The 10,212-nt window shown below is 35.1% G+C and overlaps 1 long non-coding RNA gene across 1 annotated transcript; it reads left to right on the top strand.

Moving 5' to 3' along the window:
• Window positions 1-5,668: 5,668 nt before the first annotated feature.
• On the top strand, window positions 5,669-6,767 carry LOC131804459 (uncharacterized). Its single transcript, XR_009343147.1, has 2 exons — window positions 5,669-5,840; window positions 5,966-6,767. It is a non-coding gene; the product is annotated as an uncharacterized LOC131804459 (long non-coding RNA).
• Window positions 6,768-10,212: the final 3,445 nt, after the last annotated feature.

Raw genomic sequence — 10,212 nt, 5'->3', positions numbered from 1 at the left:
TCTTTTGTAGTTTATCATAGAAAGCATGTTTCCATCCCTGATCAATGACATGCTGTTAAACATGGCACAAACAAAAAAGTAGTTCAGCTTCGAAAAATCGTTGAAAAATGCAACTCTTATGTAGAGTCCTCTTGTGTGTTTTAAAGCATACAAGTAGTAATAAGAATTAGAAAGGTAAAGTCATTTTAAATAAGGATATCCGTATTCTGTAGTTTACCAAGACAAATCCCATCGCATGATTTGTGTGAATACAATGGGTATACAAGTACACATTTTGACAATGAGACGTTGTCAAAAGAACAATTTAACAAGTAAAAAAGTATCGGTCGGTTTTGCCGACAGATGTATACCCTCAGCCCTATTCACCCTCTATGGAGTGGGTTTTGAAAGAATCGTTCAATATTATCCATTTCGTATCCCACCTAAATAAATATGATTTAAATATTATTATATATAAAACTATTTATATATAAAAATAAATTATAGTAGATGGATATAGCAATTTTAAAGAATCGCTGAGTTGCTTCGCAATTTATGATAGATGAAAATATTGAAAATTGTGTCCCTTTGTGGGTAAGGTGCCAGAAGGTGTTCGAAGTTATATAGCATCTTCACAATAGATCTGGTGTTAGCAAAAATTATTATATGTGTGAAATTTGAAGAGAGTTGGATCCTTATTTCCCTTTCTTTGAGTGTTATGTTTTTCAAAATTAGATTATTGCTTCCCTTTCTGTGCAGAAAATATATATTTTTAAAATTTCGACCATTTGTGGGGGATGTACCAGAAGAAGTGGACCGATATACTCCATCTTAGCACCAGACCTTGACTAATAAAATGATTGGGATGGGTGAAATTTGAAGACAATCGAACTGTTAAATCACATTTTATGAGAGTTGTAATTATTCAAAATGTTGACCATTTGTGGGGGAGGTACTTGAAGGAGTGAACCGATATTGTCCATTTTTGGACCAGACCTAGCATTGATGCAAATATTAGGATTTGCAAACTTGGACCAAAATCGGATCATCGTTTCTCTTTCTGTGCAAAAAATATATGAATTGCAAATTTCGACCTTTTGTGGGGAGGTACCAGAAGGAGTGGACCGATATTGCCCATTTTTACACCTAACGTAAAACTGATGCAAATATTAGGATTTGCGAAGTTGGAGCAAAATCGGATTATCTCATTTCTTTCTGTGCAAAAAATATATTTTTTTTGCAAATTTCGACCTTTTGTGGGGGAGGTACCAGAAGGAATGGACCGATATTGCTCATCTTAACACCAGACCTTTTGTTAATATAAATATTGGGATGTGTAAAATTTGAAGACAATCGAACTCTTAAATCACATTTTATGAGAGTTGTAATTATTCAAAATTTTGACCATTTGTGGGGGAGGTAATTGATGGAGTGGACCGATATTGTCCATTTTCACACCTGACCTAGCACTGATGCAAATATTAAGATTTGCAAAATTTGGAGCAAAATCGGATTTTCCTTTCTCTTTCTGTGCAAAGAATAATTTTTTTGCAAATTTCGACCTTTTGTGGGGGAGGTACCAGAAGGAGTGGACCGATATTGCCCATCTTCGAACTCGATCTAAGTTTGACAAAAATATTACGGTGTACCAAGTTTGGACCAAATCGGATACTCCCTTCGAGAGTTATCGTGCGCACCAGCCAGACAAACAGACAGACAGACGGACGTATCAAATGATATATACCCTCTGTAGCCATATGACTGAGGGTATAAAAAAAGTGAAAACATATTATTGCACGACGTTAACTTCTTAATTCATCTGTTTTGAGAGAACTGCTTTGTCCAGAAAGTATCGAAACGGAAACCTAGTAAAAATGTCAAAATTAGTGGCAATCCTTAAAATTAACATTTCAGCCAATCACCCTTTTTATCATATTCGCCAATGAACTGTCAAACCAATTTTGGAATTGAAAATGTTGTATGAAAAATTATTTAAATTTGTAAAAATTGTTTAAATACGCGAATTATAATAACCTCCGAATGACGTCGTATAAGAAAACATTTAAAAATCGACTTATATTTGAAAAAAACATTTAAATTTTTTTGACATATCAATGCTCCCAAGCGTTGATGCATCTACCTGTATTCTAAACTCTAAGTTGTAACAACGGTTGTATCGTTTGTGGCTTGCATTACATTTGCAGGTTCTGGAACACAACATGTACATATTTTGATGAGTGTTACCAACTTAAACAAAACATAGGTTCCCAGACACTGTATTACTAGTGAAATTAGAAAATACCCGAATAAATACCCAAAAAATGGGTATTTACCCGTACACGGTAAATTCCATCTCTAATCGTAAACAACAACCAGCAGCCATTGATGACGCCGACTTGGGAGACAACCCTTAATATTGTTCATCGGATTCTAATGCTTAATGCGAAGCCAAGTTTGCGACGTAAACGACTAACAGTTGTTGGTGCTGCTGCTTTTACGCGGTAGCTTGTAGTGCCACCAACAACTATCATATCTAAACTTGATACTAGTGGTTGGTAGCGGTGGTGGTATTTGAGCGCTGGTTTTATCGAAGTGTCTGGCTTTATTTTTCAATTTTCTTGTTCGATCGATATTCTCGAAATGTGTTTCAGAATGATAACGATTTGTTAAAATATTAAACTGCGCTGTTAAATACGGATTAAGAGGTAGGTTTGAAAGTTGATCTTGCACAATGAATGAAAAATTATTTGGAACGATTTTCTTAAAATTATCGTGTTTACTTGCCAAAGAGGTCAGGAAAAGCAAGGTTGGCAATATAAAATACCAAAGTGTCGATCACCTCAAGCCAGCGCTTCGCCGGGAATGGCCAAAATACCGCAGAGCAACATTTGGGCAACGTGTGACGGTTTCATTGGCCGTTTGAAGGCCATAATTCGTGCCAAAGGTGACTAATTCGAACAAATCTAAACTTTTTCTAAAATTTTATGCTATTTCCGACATTTTTTGCTTTCGTTCATTAAAATTAAAAAAATGTAAAAATTATGGTGTTTGACTTTGTTGCAGTTCTTTTATCTCATCCTGTACATAGCTATATCGAATCCGCGCGGCGGGATAGAAAAATCGATACAAAGTTTCCTATGGCATGGGGTTAGAGTTTAGGGCTAGGCAGATGTCTAACATTTTGTTTGGTCATCGGACAACATTTAGCGGGTAAAATATACCATAACTTTTATGTGAAAAAATACAAAAAATTCCAATAAACCGCGAATATGTTTAATCCCAGCGAAATTACAAATACATTAAAATGTTACTTCTGACCGTTACAGTGATACTGATAGCCAAGATATCGGGAACATAGCAAAATAGGTACAATCTATATGCACCAGAAATTTATGTTAGTTATTCCGCTTATGAGTTCAAAACCGCGGCTCTGATTTTGACAATTCTCACCAACTCGGAATGGCCTCTTGCCAGAATAGGATAAAATCTAAGAAAATTGCGTAAAAATATGCCACATTATTTGACGTAGAGTGTCAAAATTTAGCAGAATAATTTGTGTTGTGTCTAGGATGATTGGTATTGAAAATGACATATATCGTTTTGGTATAGCCCCCATATAACGATACCTTCCGATATTCGGTATTTTGATGATTTTTGCCGCATTTTTTCATGGATTTGTCTAAAAATTGGTATTTGTTGGTAATAGTGGGCTCTAGCTCCGGTGGCGAAAAATTGCATGTATAGGTCCACGTTTTGGTATAGCCCCCATATAAAACGGTCCATAAAAAAACGGTCAAGCATGGAGGGAGTAATATAATGGTGTGTGGTTGTTTTTCTGGTGCTGGAGTTGGCCCACTGCATAGAATTGTTGGTATTATGGATAGATTTATGTATAAAGACATATTGCAAAGGGTAATGCTCCCATACGCAGAATATAATATGCCATTGCGGTGGGTCTTTCAACAGGACAACGACCCCAAACACGCTTCGAAGGTGGTCAAATCGTGGTTTGCCGATAATAGAGTTACGGTAATGGAATGGCCACCCCAATCCCCAGATTTAAACCCAATAGAGAATCTGTGGGAAATCGTAAACAAAGAAAGTTAAGTATTTTGGGTATTTGTATGGTGTTGTTACACCTTCTTCTTTCCAGTTCTCTTATCAAACTAACTTATTAGGATACTTGAAGCTATGAATAAACTTATAGTTTTGTTTTCTACTGCTGACTCTGCACCTTTTTGTGGACTATTATATTGCAATACGTTGAATAAATGCTCGTATGTTTGGTGTTGACTAAGCAATGATGATGAATATAATTGCTGACACTGTGCCTCGTGCGGAGTGTTGCATTGCAATGTGTTGGACGAACAATTATTATAGTTCGCCACCGATATTCGGCATTTTGATGATTTTTGCCGCATTTTTTCATGGATTTGTCTAAAAATTGGTATTTGTTGGTAATAGTGGGTTCTAGCTCCGGTGGCAAAACATTGCATGTATAGGTCCACGTTTTGGTATAGCCCTAATATAGCGGTACCTCCCGATATTCGGTGTTTTGATGATTTTTGCCACATTTTTCACGGATTTGTCTGAGAATTGGTATTATTAGGTCATAATGGGTTCAAGGTCCGGTGGCAAAACATTGCATGTATAAGTCCACGTCCTCAATTGAAATTAGTTGGTCACAATAGGTTCTAGCTCCGTTGGCGCAACATTGTACGTATAGGTCCAGGTATTTGTATAGCCCTATATAGCGGTACCTCCCGTTATTCGGTATTTTGATGATTTTTGCCACATTTTCCCACGAATATGTCTAAAAATTGGTATTTGATTCTAATGTTTCTATTACCCTAATGTGGACGGTATTAAAAGTTCGGCCCGGCCGAACTACTCGTTTTTAATATTTTTATACCCTGCAACACTATGGAATAGTGTCGGAATAGAAGACTATTGTTTTGAAGGTGCATATTTAGTGATAAAATGTAGACAAAAAAATGAAAATTTTCCTACGTGAATTTCGTGAAGATCGGGCCATATGCGACCTGTAGCGTGATTACAAATTAACATGGACAGACGAACGACTCAGCTCGACGAGATAGGAAGATCCATATATACTTTCCTATGTGGGAAACCAATATTTCGAGGTGTTACATAATTTTTGGCCCAATCAAACTTATAATACCCCCAACACATAGTGTTGTAGGGTATAAAAAAAGGAAATGGAAAGTTATCCTGTTAAAATGTTTACATTCTTGCATTTTCTTCGATATCATAAAAGAAAAATTTATTGTTTTAGAAACATTTTTAGATTTTTGTAGGTTCTGTAACATAACTCTATCACATATGCTGTGTTTCTGCACATTTTATTTGTTATATTAGTAAAAATAACCAAGACTTGATAGCCGGCAATAATTCAAGATCAATATTTTAGGCAATCAGCCAATTAGTTACTACTATTACTATAGCACGATGACCCATCTACCGTGCTATAGTAATAGTAACATAGTAGTAACTAATTTGTCTAGCAAAGCGTGTGTATTATATATTTCCCAAATAAGAAACTGAAAGAAATGTAATAGCCATTGAATTTTTCAGGTTCTGAAACATGTACTTCCACCTACACTCATCACACGAACCTCGTTACCGATCCCTTTAAACATATTTTCGTTCTTTAAATCGTAAACAAAAATCAGGATCAACCACATTGTGTTCTACCACGCTTTCGTTTATTTGCTACTAAGCAGTTCTCAACAGCAGCAACTTGTTGTTTTCTTGTCTACAGAGAATTTATTGATGAAAAACAAAAACAAACTATAGACAAATTTAAATATTTTATTATTTGAATTAATTTAACTGGTCTAGTAAGTGGTACATACATACATATGTCTATATAGTTGATTATGAAATGACCAACCGACCGGCGTTCACATGACGCTTTTTTCTTTTTCTCTCATCTCATTCACTAACTGCTTTTTTCTCCTTGCAGACACATGTGAGCGATGCTGGTCACTTTAGATTCAACACTGGCTGCCCCCATTACTCAATTCCCCCCGTCTGTTAACTTTTCGAACAACTTTCAGACAACGTTGCCGCACACGCCACACGTCATTTGAATATTTTTGTATAAAATTTTAATGTAATTGAGTAAAATTTAAAACGCTTTAGTATTCTAAATCCAGATGTTTAGTTTTCAAATATTTCTACTATAATGTGGCGGTAATTGAAAAGAAAGACGCAAATATCTAGAAGTTCATAAAAGGTATCAAAGACTAGGGTCCTCAAGAAAAAAAATTATATATATATACGAATTATGGCCTTCAAACTGCCAATGAAACCGTCACATGCTGCCCGAATGTTACTCTGCGGTATTTTGACCCACTCCCGGCGAAGCGCTTGCTTGATCGACACTTTGGTATTTTTAGTGCCAAACTAGCTTTTCAAAATACTCCAGACACAGCTGTCCAACGGATTGGTATCCGGAGATTTTGGTGGCCATTGTGTGCTGGGAATGAAGCGAGGAACCTCATTTTGTAAACATTCTTGGGTGGTGCGTGCTGAATGCGTTGTTGCTGAGTCCTGTTGGAAAGTACAAGGTCTGCAGCCAAAATTTTTTCTGAAACGATATTCAAATTTGAAGTACTTGTATCTAGGATGAATGCAGTGGGAATTGACAAGATTCAATTCATTTGGGCTGATATTAACCATTTGGTGCACCTGATATCGGATAAAGATTTATATGGAAGCTATATCCAAATCTGATCCGATCTAGATAAAATTTGACAGATGTATTTCTGGGCTGTAACAATTATTATTTATGTGGGGTGCATATTACGCTTGCGAGGGATTTGAACATCAACTCGGGAGCTAAAGGTATATCTGAACCGATTTTTTTACCAAATTTGACTGAATTTGGTCGGATGTGCCAACATTTAGGTCATTTGGGTCGATATTGATCATTTGGTGCACAATTAACCCGAAATCGGTTAAAGATATATATGGGAGCTTTATCTAAATTTGAGCCGATTCTCGCCAATTTCAATAAGGTTGGGCCAAACAACCAGCTATCAGCATTTTGTTCACTAAAATACATGGACAGATGGACTGGGGGACATAAATAAATCGACTCAGAATGCTATTCTATGAAGATCCTCAAAAGTAACTCGTTTCCTTTTCCATGTTACAAACAAATGCGCAAAGACATAATATACAAAACGGACAAACCAGGAAATTTCACCATAACTGGCCATAAACCAAATTTCAAAGATCGGAAAAACTGACACAAGTTAATATATAGATATACCAAACGATATTTCTAAAATAAGTGAGAACTTGTGCTTTGCCCCAGACGAGTGTTATCGAGTTGTCGATAAAAACTGTTCCCCTATGTCAGAGTTTCCACAATAGTCTACGTAATATTTTAAGTTATTTAAACGAAACATGTAACATATTGAGTGGAAAATTTCGAAGTGTCCGTAAAACCATTAAATAATATCAAACATCAGCTATATTATATAGGCAGCACTGTTAGACAATCAAAATAGTTATATAATGGCCACTTTTGACTTTCACATCGTAGTAAATCGTATAAATATTCGTCGATGAGATTTTTTAATTTAATTTTTCATATTAGAGCAAGCTATATTGAGCTGAATCATCTGAGATTTGAATACATCGTAATTGGCTGCAAGTGAATTAAAATGCAAAAATATCAGTAAACAGGATTGCAGCTAGATAGCCAATACTAGAACACCTATGGAAGGTTTTTGTTTGTGTTTTGCCATTTCTTCAATTGGATACCAGTTCAGTAGTGACGTGACAAATATGAAACCAGCCTGATAACTCACTGACTGACCGACCGACCGACCGACCGACCAACCAACTGATACTTTGTTATTGAAAAACAAGAAAAACATATTTAAAACACTAACCTCAATACTATAAATAAATGAAATGTTCAAATAATATTGCACATAGTTACAACAGGTACTTTTCTCGTTATATAGACCACCAGTCATCAATGTGACTATGGCAAATATTTCACATGTTTCTTGGAAACGAGCCCCCTTATGTTGCTATAAACAAAAACAACAAAGATCAAAACAAACAACAAGAACATAATAAACAAATTAATTTAAAAAACAAAATACCTACTAAAAAGAAAACAAATGTTAGTAAACAAGATCAACAAAAATCGCATGATTAGAAATCGAAAGAAAAAAAATCTTCCGATATTTATACAACAACATTTTTAAAGTTTATAGATCTTATATGAATAATTAATTAAAACTGTTTATAAACCAATTTTAAGAAAACAAAAGATATTTCGTGTTAAGAAATATCGACTGGTTGAAAATTTTATACAATCTTCAAAACTAAGATTTGATTTTAAATGTTAAATTGTTCTAATTATGTGAAACTGTGGCTAGGATCTCGTGCAACCATATGATATACAATTTTTTCATAGATTTTCAAATTTAACAAGTAAAAAGTAGAGCCACTTATAATTTAGAAGGAATTTGAAAATGTTCCAAAAATCCTCTTAAATGAAAGACTTGAGCCTGCATAGACAATTTGCTGTCATATATTGTAGAACACATTGCGAACTTCAAATACGATATTTGGAACAAGTACTGTCAGTAATGTCTTTAAAATCATAAAAATGGCGAATATCGGGAGGAACGGTTAGGACCTGTATGAATACGTGGGCCGGCATATGTAATTTTTGTCATAGACTGCAGCACCCATTAAGATCTTCGAAAATCCGATGAATAATGTATCTAATATCATAAAAATACCGAATAAAGGGAGGTACTGTTAGGTGTGGGCTATATGAAACGTAGACCTGGATTGACAATTTTTGGTGACAGGCTGCAGTACAAATTAGGAACTTCAAACACGAAATTTGAAACATTTCCGGTGAACATGGGGAGGTACTTTTGTATGGGGGCTATACGAAGACCTGGACTGGCATAGCCAAGTTTCTGTCACAGGCTGTAGTACCCATATCGAACTTTTATTATGAAATTTGAAAGAATTCCGGTGAACTATGTACAAAGTACCGAATATAGGGAGGTACAGTCTTATGACTAAACTAGGTCAATACAAAAAATCCTGTAGACCAAACACACATTTGAGTAAAATTTCATCAACCTAGGTTGATATTGTTCACCGGACATTGATGATTTTACGACATTGTTCAACAACTTCGAACGAACGCATATCGTCAAATCGACATAGAATTGATTCTAACATTTATATTTCGAGGTATTACAAACGGAATGACAAACTTAATATACCGTCCATACTATGGTGGAGGGGATAAAAATATGACGATGACTTTTCCAATAAAAATAACCCAGTAAACTGTATTTTCTCTCGCCTAGAAGCAAGAAAACAGGTGTTTCGCCAAGAAGAAAAATACAATTTGTATGGTGCAAAAGATTTATTGGTATAATGAAATGTTCAGAGTTTATTATCTGAGAAACAATTAAATTATTGCCTGAAATTTGTAAACATTTTTGCATCGGCTTCCCTAATAAAAGAAATGTTAAAAGTACGTGATGACATGGAAACATTCCGGAAAAATCCGGAAATTCTTGAAAAACGATCAAATGTGTTTTCGAAGTCGAGTGGGTTGAACGAATAAATCAGCATGTTGACTATGCAAAACATAATGCCACCTGGAGAAAAAGACAAAACTAACTTTTCGTTGTCTATGTAAAAAATGTCGACTATGTCGTTTTAGAGGTATGAATGAAAATAATTTAGTCACTCAAATCTTAAATCTAAAAAATATCAACAATGTTAGAGTTTTCGTTGGTTCAAAACTGTTTCACAAACAACCAAACATTCCGTTTTCTATATATTCATTAGTCTATGACTCCACTATCAAAATTACTCTCTACACGCTCTCACTCATGGTCCACATAAGGTCGGTCAGTAAGCCCATCTGACAATTAAGTTTGCAGAAAACACCTAATGATTTTATGAAATACAAACGGAGTCAAATCACAATACTAAGTGTATTGTCAAATGTAGTCTTCTTAACCGATCTTATGTAGGCCTTGCTCTTATTCATTGGACTTATATTGGACCAACACCTTATGAAAATCCTATTTGGTTACTTTTTTGCACGAGCAAAGGTTATGAGAGAGAACGTTATTAATTTATTTAACTCATGGTAGAAAAATACAGGTAGATGCATCAATGCCTGGGAGCATTGATATGTTAAAA

This window comes from Musca domestica, unplaced genomic scaffold (genome assembly GCF_030504385.1).
Source record: "Musca domestica strain aabys unplaced genomic scaffold, Musca_domestica.polishedcontigs.V.1.1 44, whole genome shotgun sequence".
In the NCBI taxonomy this organism is placed as follows: Eukaryota; Metazoa; Arthropoda; class Insecta; order Diptera; family Muscidae; genus Musca; species Musca domestica.
The sequence above is the reverse complement of the archived record's forward strand: the minus strand, read 5'-3'. Positions and strand labels throughout refer to the sequence as shown.